Source organism: Haliotis cracherodii, unplaced genomic scaffold, assembly GCF_022045235.1.
Source record: "Haliotis cracherodii isolate W230 unplaced genomic scaffold, xgHalCrac1.p SCAF_2, whole genome shotgun sequence".
Classification (NCBI taxonomy): domain Eukaryota; kingdom Metazoa; phylum Mollusca; class Gastropoda; order Lepetellida; family Haliotidae; genus Haliotis; species Haliotis cracherodii.
Window position 1 is genome coordinate 70,102,760 of NW_027266275.1, and position 12,264 is coordinate 70,115,023.

Below are 12,264 nucleotides of genomic sequence, written 5' to 3' on the forward strand. Positions count from 1 at the left end.
GTCGTTCACGATAGAAGAGTATACCTGAAAAATGTTTCACTGAGGTTATATGTGTCAAACTTCTAAACAAGGTCATGAACAACTTATTTGAAAACTGTAACGGGTTGGGGGTGGGGAAAACGTGGTTGTCAGGATGTTTTCAGTCTCACCCCAACCGTCAGTTTCGAAGAGATATTGTTAAAACGGATGTAAAAGAAAACTATAACAAATAATAAAAGTCAATTGAAATCTTTACTTGTTGTTGTTCTTATTAATAATGACAGTTACAATTTCAATATGCACATGAACTAACTGCAAGCCGTACTCTATTTTTAACGCTTGTCAGTTTTGACAGTTAGATTCTAGATAATTAATTTCTACAAATTCTATTTAATCTACACGAAAAAGAATAATTACTATGCGCAAAGGCAGAGCCAATAATGCTGCACGGTAATTGTTATTAAAAAAACTGTAAACAAGTCTATGGAATCATTATAAAATTTCTAAAAACTCGCTGGGCCAAAAAACTACAACTTATGTTGAGTCTGTTATTTCTGCAACTGGTTTGGAGCGAGATTAAATTCGTGGTGACGTCACTTCCGGAAATACATGTAGCAGAAGAGGCCAAAAGTTAGAGCGAGAAGAATGCGATTATCTAGGATGGATGTAATCTACTCAATAAACATGTCCAGGAAGGTGTTTACGTTAGTATTTTGGAATAAATATATTTACTTTAGTGGATTTAGAGCATGAAACAATTCCGGAATGAACTACCCAACTTTTGATGACGTAAGCACCAGTAGATCGCGGGACTATTTGAGTCGATCACTGGAGCTAACTATAACTATTAAATATTACTATGAAACATTTAATTGATCTTATACGTACAATATACATAGTTTTTACACACAAGATGTATATGTAATAATAAATAATCATATATTTTAATAACTATTAAAACTTCAAACGATCGCGGGAACGTGGACGAAAACCGAAGGTCTTGATCGTTTTCGACCGAGCCTGACTATTACAAAAACTAACATATAATAACAAACATGCAGTTACATACACGTGGTACGGATGAAAGATAACATCTGTATATATTCCTATCTATACATGTAGGTCAGGAGCATATGTCCATACATGGATGCGAGCAAGTGTAATAATATATTGCACAGTCATACTATATATTCTGTTTAATGGGAAATTTAAGTTAAAAAAATGAAATAAGCAGAACAAAACAAGTAAATATTGTTCATGAATAAATACATATGTTAATACAACAAGGGAACAGCCCTTGTTCATGAGACTATCTTTGTCGAAGGTCACTTTTTACCTGGAATGACAAAAAGAGAACGGTTCGTTATGATCATAACCTGATGAACGGGTGAGTGAGTGAGTTGATTTTTAAGTCGTTTTGAACAGTGTTTCGTTGTAGCAATATATATCTCAGAGGTTTACTACTTGTAGCACGAGTGCGGGTATGGTGCTTACAAACCAAGAATCATAATCAGTGCGAACCCACAGTTCAGGACACAACTAGAAGGCCTTGAACGACTGAAGTCTCGATTATTGTCTCATGACAGCTCTTCAGTTTAACTGATAAAGTACTATGTCTGTAACTGATATAAAGAAGATGTTGGACTTACGTGGACTTTTTTTATTTTATTTTATATTACCTGTACACCGAGTGAACATTTGCCTCATTTTTGTATATATATATCTAGAGAGAGAGAGAGAGAGAGAGAGAGAGAGAGAGAGAGAGGGATGGATGGATCCATTTGCTTATTGCAACAAGGCTATGCACATTGCCTGAAGAACACAGGACGGTTTTTAAAGTAGCAAATTACTTCTGAAGAGCCAGACATCGTGAACGTTTGTAGTCCCTGAAAATATATTTTACTGACGCTTCGACGCACCAGCCCATTTGATTTAAAACATATTTTGTTATCAATGAATCTGGATTGGTAAACAAGCCAAAAAGGCTTAAGTTAATACCTCTTCAGTACGTTATATTCGTGGAGGCAGTATACAAAATACGGTATACAATTACAAGATGATAAACTGAATACTTTTAACAGAGGCAAGTGGTCATGAACAGCGGTTTGTGAAATCAGTGGTAGAATATTAGTATACGTGCGTTACTTATAGTCTCACGTTAGCTACAGTATTTTGGAATATAGTTTGTATGAATGTATTAATTTCAATGTATCTAAATTACTAGTTGGTTTAAAAAAATTAGCATTACCATCAATATTGTGTTAAGATGAACTCCCTCAAAGTGAAGAAAGAATAATTTCTCCTATCATCATAAACGGGACGAGAAAAGAAAGAGTGTGATACATTTTCATGTCCGTATCCACAAGCTTTCATATCGATAAAAGCTCATTTCCCAAAAAACCCTGTGTGACCCCTGAGAATTCCGGGGTATAATAGGTCTTCAGCAACCCATGCTTGTCGTACAATGTGACTATGCTTGTCGAAAAAGGCGACTAACGGGATCGGGTGGTCAGGCTCGATGACTTGGCTGATGCATGTCATCCATCCCAATTGCATGGATCGATGCTTATGATATCAATCACTGAGTTGTCTGGTCCAGACTCGATTATTTACAGACCGCCGTCATATAGCTGGAATATTGCTGAGTACGGCGTTAAACAACAAACCAACCAACCAACCAACAAACCAAATCCCTGTGTACACTGATACATACCGTGCGGTCCAAATAGGTCGGCATAGCAAGGATGAGGACAATAGAGTTGGCCGTCATGCTTGATGAAATAAAGAAAATAAAGAATGATAAATAACAACAATATGTTGGCATTTTGTATGAAATTATTGTTCCTAGTTATGGGTGCTTCACGTAGGTATTTTCAAATCTTCAAAACAGTCCCTCGCTTTAATGAATATTTAAAAGCCAATCAAAATACATTCGTACCTCTGATATTTTCCCCGGTGTAAGTTTCTTGCCACATTTGGTGCATTTGAAACATGTCTTGTGGAAGTCTTTGTTGTTATAGGGTTGCCGCTCAGCTGAAGAAAAACGAGGATACAATGTGTAGAAACCATCTCACTGGATGTTCTGACTAAAATAATTAACTTTATTGGACTTTCTTCAATATCTAACAATCCTCTGTATTGAAAGAAACACTCTAAAACTCGTAGTTACGTACTAAATTATTTGCATTCACTATTCAGCCACATACTCAGAAACCGTCATCGATATGTTCTCACTATTCAGCCACGTATTCCCCAGCCGACATCGATATGTTCTCTCTATTCAGCCACGTATTCCCCAGCCGACATCGATATGTTCTCACTATTCAGCCACGTATTCCCCAGCCGACATCGATATGTTCTCTCTATTCAGCCACGTATTCCCCAGCCGACATCGATATGTTCTCACTATTCAGCCACGTATTCCCCAGCCGACATCGATATGTTCTCTCTATTCAGCCACGTATTCCCCAGCCGACATCGATATGTTCTCACTATTCAGCCACGTATTCCCCAGTCGACATCGATATGTTCTCACTATTCAGCCACGTATTCCCCAGCCGTCATCGATATGTTCTCACGGTTCAGCACCGTATTCCCCAGCCGACATCGATATGTTCTCACTGTTCAGCCACGTATTCCCCAGCCGTCATCGATATGTTCTCACTATTCAGCCACGTATTCCCCAGCCGACTCGATATGTTCTAACTGTTCAGCCACGTATTCCCCAGCCGACATCGATATGTTCTCACTATTCAGCCACGTATTCCCCAGCCGACTCGATATGTTCTCACTATTCAGCCACGTATTCCCCAGCCGACATCGATATGTTCTCACTATTCAGCCACGTATTCCCCAGCCGACATCGATATGTTCTCTCTATTCAGCCACGTATTCCCAAGCCGACATCGATATATTCTCTCTATTCAGCCACGTATTCCTCAGTCGACATCGATATGTTCTCACTATTTAGCCACGTATTCCCCAGCCGACATCGATATGTTCTCACTATTCAGCCACGTATTCCCCAGTCGACATCGATATGTTCTCACTATTCAGCCACGTATTCCCCAGTCGACATCGATATGTTCTCACTATTCAGCCACGTATTCCCCAGTCGACATCGATATGTTCTCACTATTCAGCCACGTATTCCCCAGTCGACATCGATATGTTCTCACTATTCAGCCACGTATTCCCCAGTCGACATCGATATGTTCTCACTATTCAGCCACGTATTCCCCAGCCGACATCGATATGTTCTCACTAGTCAGCCACGTATTCCCCAGCCGACATCGATATGTTCTCACTATTCAGCCACGTATTCCCCAGCCGACATCGATATGTTCTCACTATTCAGCCACGTATTCCCCAGCCGACATCGATATGTTCTCTCTATTCAGCCACGTATTCCCCAGCCGACATCGATATGTTCTCATTATTCAGCCACGTATTCCCCAGCCGACATCGATATGTTCTCTCTATTCAGCCACGTATTCCCCAGCCGACATCGATATATTCTCACTATTCAGCCACGTATTCCCCAGCCGACATCGATATGTTCTCTCTATTCAGCCACGTATTCCCCAGCCGACATCGATATGTTCTCACTATTCAGCCACGTATTCCCCAGCCGACATCGATATGTTCTCTCTATTCAGCCACGTATTCCCCAGCCGACATTTTTATGTTTTCAATATTTAGGTACTTACTCACCAGCCGACATCTGACTTTTCAGCCACGTACTAACAAGCCGATAGTGATGTGCTATAACTATTCAGCCACGTACTAACAAGTCGACATTGATGTGCTCTTACTATTCAGCCTCGTACTCACAAGTCGACATTGATGTGCTATAACTATTCAGCCTCGTACTCACAAGTCGACATTGATGTGCTATAACTATTCAGCCTCGTACTCACAAGTCGACATTGATGTGCTATAACTATTCAGCCACGTACTCACAAGCCGACATTGATGTGCTCTTACTATTCGGCCACGTACTAACAAGTCGACATTGATGTGCTCTTACTATTCAGCCACGTTCTCGTACACGGAACTCCGTTGGTGCTCGCAAACCAAGGATCATAATTCGGATTCGAGCCACAATAGAATCCTGGCACTCCCGTTAGACACAAAGTATCGTGGCGCCTAAGAAGACTGAGTCCAATGAGGCTTGGATACTGGCAATAACAGTCTTGCTTCATCAATGAGTTAATGTGCTGATTCATCAAAACTATCTGTCTCGCATGATCCTGACAAAAGTGTAAATGCACTGAAAGTGAGTGAATATGCTTCTGCGCTGCTTTTAGCAATATTCCAGCAATATCACGGCGGGAAACTCCAAAAATGGGCCACACACATTGGAAACCGGGAATCGGACCCGGACCTTCGTCGAATGCTTTAACTACTAGGCTACCAAAATCCCGAATGAACTGAGAGTTGATCAACCACTAACAGGTCTGTGAGTTATGGCGCTGCACCCGAAATTATTTCAGTTGCATCACCTCAAATTAGTGAGTGAGTGAGTTGGTTTTAACGCCGCTTTTAACAGTATTCCGGTTATATCGCGGCGTGTCAGCTTAATGTGGGAGGAAAGCCCGAAGAGATGCAGAAGTGATCTCAGACGTTTACCACTTCGGTGAAACCAACGTGCACGGGTATGGTGCTGACAAACCTAGAAACATAATCGGGGCGAACCGGGATTCGAACCCACAATCAAATGTTTCTGGCGTGCCAAAGGGACGCAACCCTGCACAGCGAATCGCGGCGCCTTAGACGACTGGGACAAGCACTTCGCATCTCCATTCAAGTTTATTCATAGTGTTGCTGGAAATACATCGATACAAACTAGGCCATGATGCTATTCAATCTGGTACCAATATAGAATACAACCTGGATAACTTTTTTCCCTGTTTTGAAAAACGTTACATGTCACATTGTACATCTTAAAGGCGGAAGTTTAAATGAGTAATAGGTTCGATATAGAGATAGTAGAGCAGTATAGAAACGGACAGCAAGCATATGGGACTGGCAAATTTTCCCTGACTTGTCTGTCGATAAACATAACGTTCACATATAATTGAACGGACACGCTCATATAGTTTCCAGTCAACACAACCTGCGTTGTTATTCATATATCTGACTCAGAATTCATATCCTGTTAATACACGTACACATATATATGAATGTACATATCTTACGTAAATGGTATTAACAATCTATTGTACAGACAAGGGTTTATGCCCCGATCGGAAATGGAAGCTGATATTACACACGATTACTCTGGCAGATATGACGGAGGCGGCCCAGATGTGTGTATCACTGTGTTTCTCGTATGCGTGCACGCTTGAGATAACGGGTCATATTAATAAGGTATTTGCTTGCTCCGATAGTCTTATCGCTAGGCGTTGTAATGCGGGGAACTCATGTCAGTGCATTATTACTGGTGTCCCAGTTTGGGCGGAGCTTCATATAGGAAATAATGAGGTGACTAAGACAATGCGTTGTTAGCTGGTACAGCTGATATAGGGACATGGTTTTGGTGGGATTCTTTTGGATTGGATCACTGAAGGTCGTGTTTCTGAGGTGAGGTGAGGTGAGGTGAGGTGATTTGGTTGGTTGGTTTGTTGTTTAACGCCGTACTCAGCAATATTCCAGCTATATGACGGCGGTCTGTAAATAATCGAGTCGGGACCAGACAATCCAGTGATTAATATCATGAGCATCGATCCACGGAATTTGGATCGATGACATGCATCAACCAAGTCAGCGAGCCTGACCACCCGACCCCGTTAGTCGCTTTAGAGGTGAGGTGAGGTGAGGTGAGGTGAGGTGATGATTAACGCCGATTATATATTCCACTGAGATACCATGCCGCAGTTTAACATGAATACCCCCCTCAGACACAGTATACTGACTCCGAGCCGACCACTCCTTGTTTTATCCCCTTAATACCCAGCGCCAGGCATGTTAACACCAGATACAATCTTTAACGTCTTTTAATGTGACGCTGCCAGGGATCGAACCACCGACCCTCCGGTAGACAGACGCTCTACCTACAACCCTACAGAGGCGGTCGTTTACACAGAACAGTGTACCATATAGTCACAACATCTAGATCTAGACTTGGCCTATTTCTCTCAAGCAGAAATCACCCTTTCATGTGTACTGAGTACTAATTATTAGGTTCATAATTGTGTTCTAATGTCAGATATATTTACCGATTACCTGAGAAGCTGAAACAATTACCACAGGCCGTGCCTCAGGTGTGAAAAATGCAAGAAAGCTCTCACTCACGGATATACAAGCTAGGTACGTGAAGAGATTTTGTGTAGGACAAATACAGAGATCAGCTTAGCTGAGAACTTTGTGTGTCCGTGCGCGTGTGTGTGTTTGCATACGCGTGTGTGTTGAATGTGTGTGTGCGTACGTATCTGTGTATGTGTGGGATTTAGCACCAGACACGGTAACAACAAATACCATCTCTTATAAATTACCGTCTTTTGATACGATGCGGCCGGGGATGTGCTTCTTTAGCAACTGTGCATTTGAGCTCTGACACCATGAACCATTTTGACTCCGTGAGAACCATACCCGTGCTCAAGGGCGATAACAGAGGAACCCATTTCTGGTGTACCCCACCGTGATATTGCTGGAATATTCCCCAACGCGGCGTAAAACCATACTAACTGACCATATGCCTCATTTTGGCTTCCATATTTAAAAGAGTGAGAGAGTATGATATTATGCGCTAGCCATACGTGTTTAAACTAGACGACTGCGTCCTCTATATAATCGAGTTTTGGCCAGGCACTAGATACCACGTTGAAAGCATGATCAACGATCCACATCGTCGGCATACATTAGTCTGTTCGTTTGTTTGTTTGTATAAAGCCGCATTCAGCAAAATTCCAGGTATATGACGGCGGTCTGTAAATAATCGAGTCTGGACCAGACAATCCAGTGAGTAACATCATGAGCATTGATCTACGCAATTGGGATACGTTGACGCGAATCAACCAAGTCAGCGAGCCTGACCACTCAATGCCTTGAGTCGCCTCTTACGACAAGCAATTTGGTCTACGAAGTGAGAAGTATCTTTCAAACACCTAGTTTACATATAGCTGTATCTGCAACGGTAGTTTGTTTGTTTGTTTGTTGTTTAACGCCACACTCAGCAATATTCCAGCTATATGGCGGCGGTCTGTAAATAATCGAGTCTGGACCAGATAACCCAGTGATTTACATCGTGAGCATCGATCCACGCAATTGGGATCGATGACATGCATCAACCAGGTCAGCGAGCCTGACCACCCAATCCCGTTAGTAGCCTCTCTCGTCAAGCATAGTTACGGCAAGCATGGGTTGCTGAAGACCTATTCTACCTCGGATCTTCACGGGTGGCATCGGTAGTGGGTAGTTGGTGTAGGTTAGTGAGATAGCTGGCAGCGGACCCCCTTTCCTGACTACCCTCATATATACACCTCTAACAAATGATTCAGATAGGCCCATGGGCATGTGTGAAACCACGGTACCGTAAATATAAAACGTCAGCCCTTTAGAATAATCAGTCTCGATTAGCTGCCGAAACAGATTCGGGTGGGTCTAAAAGGAAAAACAGTTATTTTAATGGATTACTGAAAATCAGTAACCAATAGCTACGTATAGGGATTTACACAGTACTGAAAACGACAGAGCACCTTTAAATTTCACCAGTATAATGTCAATATGGTGCACTAGCAAATACAAGTTTACCACGTTAATGATGAAACTCCCGCACATAAACTAGGAAAGTGGTATGTCATACACATTTTCAGGGTTTCCTGTCGTCGGCGTAGGGAAATTGTTGTAACCTTTACAATCACATTACAGCTCCCGTTGCTTGTCACGTAGGTCAGTCGCTCAACAATTCCGTCCAAGTGAGATGTCATGGCGGACAGCATCACGTGACAAAAGCACGTTGTACATATCTTGTAAAAGGTTGTACTGTTGTCTACGCGCAAAAACAACTGTGCATTATTCAGAGAAATATTTTTATAACGGTTTTCTTAATGCCATATTTTTCAATTTCGAAAAATGTATGATGTTCTTAAATATCATATTAAAAGTATTCTTATGGTGATGAAACTTGAACCATTTGTAAAAGACTAATAAAGGTTAAAAGAAATACGAGATAACGAAATACGGTGAATCGCATTTCATGAAAACGTATCTAGTGATTATGAACAAGACGATACAACATGTACAATTCGTACATGGTTAGGTTAGGTGAAATGGTCGCTGTTATCATTATTGCAGAAGGTCTAATATAGCGATGTGTGTGCGTGCGCTTGTGCGTGTGTGTGTATGCGTATGTGTGTGTGTACATATGCGTATGTGCTTGTGTGTGTACATGTGCGTGTGTGCTTGCGTGTATGTGTGTGCGCCTGGCAGGGTAACAACAAGTACCAGCCTTTAACTTCTTTTGTTATGATACGGCTTGGGATCGAACCGCCAACCTTTCGCTCTTGGGGCAAACGCTCTATCCAAAAGACCGCGCAGACGTTGTCGTACAAAGTGAGTGGAAATTTAACGTCGCATCGGCATTATTTCAGCCATATAGCGACGATGCCGTACATAAACAATAGTTAGAGTACAAAAGTAACCTTTCAAACAGGACATCAATAATTTTCAATAATCCCTTTGTGTAAACATCGTTCCGCCAGAGAATATGAAATGCACAATCATTCAAATATGTTATGATTGCAGACAGTATCCAGATATGCAATGTACACCAGTTTGTGACCTGACATGAGATATCGATTTCTTGTCAACAGATGTAGTGTCTGCAGTCACTGATTCGTGACTGGTGTACATGGAATGTTAATATCTATCGACCAGGACTATCAGTGAAAACAACGATGAATTGAACCCGTGACTGATGGTGCCGTCATCACGGTTTCTCCGTATCACATTGTAAATGCACATAAACTTCACTGAAATTGACAAGGATGTACATTTCATCATTTAGGAGAGAATGGATGTCATCATTCTGAACACGCGTCCTCTATATTTCACATGGGTTTGTACCATTTTAATGTAGAATAGAGAAAACTGGCAATTGTTTATAAAACATAAAGGCTGCATTCCAAATTATTTTTGATTCGTGCCATTGTCGTATCTATAAGGAATTAAGAATCTGACCTAATTACACCGGACAATATCAAACCAGTGAGACAGTTTCCCTGTGCAAGAACAGTGTGCGTTCTTAGACAGACATAAAACGATTAATTGTTTTGAACATCACAACGTTAAAACACTGAAAACACAATCCCACTAACACATGACGCAGATCAGTGAACCATATCGAATTGTCATCAGACGGCAGCTCGCCATGAAGGTTGTGTTCACATATGTTGTCGTGAAAACTATGATATATCGTTTCCAGTAAATCCTACCGATGTTAGGGTTCATTATAACCACTTACCAAAGTATACTTCCTTGTTGCACGTTGGACACTTCCCCATGGTGGTGGTGCTTTGTCCTCGAGTCCGTTGTTGCACGGTCGGCAGATACCAGCTTGGTTTTATCATTTATAAATGCACATTGCTCGCGTTTTGCACACGAACCCCAAGTGCCATGCTATCCGTGCCTACTAGGATCAGATTCTCGTGGAGTAATTACTAGGATCTGTCATTATACTGATCACGTGACAGTTCCACGGGTCATTGTTGATAAACATGCATGAATGAGGTACGTTCCTCAAATTTTGACAATTAGTACTTATTCAAAAGCTGTTGTAAATGTTCACCTCCAAATGTCAAATGGTAACAGTATACTGGTTTAATGTCCAATTGGTTGGTGTTCAATCTGTCATTTTGAGTGTGCTGAAGGTCGACAATTGTAGCGCATGAAAATAAACACAAGGAGCATTTTGTGATGTTGGTATGTTCCGAATGCAGTTCTCTGGAAAGTAACGTTAAATGTTAAACGTGTATGTTAAAATGCATTAAAGTCCGGTTAGAAAAACAATTAATACATGGATACAAATTAAAACAACGGAACATCACCCCTTACGACTTCATCCTCTGTAGTTTGGTCAATAGTAATGTCCACACTCCAAGAAATCAGGGCGCCGTTGTACAAAGCAACCGTAGCACTACGACTGTCGTAAGTCTATGTTACGGTATGGGAGTTACGATCACCGTAGCGCTAAGATCGCTTTGTACATCGGCACCTTGGCAAATAAATGCCTGGCCCTAAGCATTAAGGGGCTAAAACAAGGACTGGTCAGGTTGGAGACAGTATACCGAGTGTCAGAGTGGGGTATTCATGTTAAACTGCGGCATGGTATCTCAAACAGCCACACATAAGCATGCACATCGCTATATAAGTGCTATAATCTTGAAAGCGGCGTTAAACCCCATTTCTCCCCACCCCATCTTGATGTGGTTACATTTTGCTTAAAGTTGCATTAAACCCTACTCACTCACTCACTCACCAGAATTATTAACATCTTTGAATAGTATGTAACAAGATGACTTGCGATCACAAACAATGTCACACTTTAAGACGACGGAGTACAACAGGGAGACGTGACGAAAGGGCCAAATGAATTGTTCAAGTGCATGTCATACACACGGTGTCATGCACACACAGCTGTTCAAGTGCATGTCATACACACGGTGTCATGCACACACAGCTGTTCAAGTGCATGTCATACACACGGTGGAGTATGCACACACAACTGAAAGGCGACAGCTGACTTTGCGCAGGTCTGCTCGTACAAACACAGTGCAGTTGTATGGCGTCATACAGAATGTCAACGAAGAAGACACAGGACATGCTGATTGGACGAGTCAAACGTCAGGTTAACGCGTAGTGTCAACACAGGAGCGTAAAAATAGTTATTACCCGTATGGACTCAAATATGCAGTGTAATAACTTTTTGATATTTGCACAGTGTGCAATTAGTGATTCTCGAACTTTTCTCAAACAAACAAGACTGCTGTACATTCCGTCTATTATGTTGTTATAGGTTTTGGCATTTTTTTAAAATGACACATAAAACATTTGACAGGTTTTCCGTGTTTCCTCTTCTCAATGTGAAATGCATGTCTCTGCCGATGCACGACGGGGGCTGTCTCTCAGTGACGAGATCTTGTCAAAACAAGCCTTGCATTAAAAAAACCCTGATGAACCTTTTTGGAAACTTGCAATTGTCTTCTTTATCAATGCTAGATAGTGTACGCTGTGTAAATCGGACAGAAATAAAACTGCATTAATGTGATCTTTATAGTTTTTTAA

At 41.5% G+C, this 12,264-nt stretch overlaps 1 long non-coding RNA gene across 1 annotated transcript; it reads right to left on the reverse strand.

The window, feature by feature from the left end:
• Positions 1 to 212: 212 nt before the first annotated feature.
• On the reverse strand, positions 213 to 10,591 carry LOC139469540 (uncharacterized). The gene is made up of 4 exons (XR_011653735.1): positions 10,445 to 10,591; positions 2,918 to 3,012; positions 2,693 to 2,750; positions 213 to 1,315 (listed from the first exon to the last, which is right to left on the reverse strand). It is a non-coding gene; the product is annotated as an uncharacterized lncRNA (long non-coding RNA).
• Between the last annotated feature and the right edge of the window lie 1,673 nt (positions 10,592 to 12,264).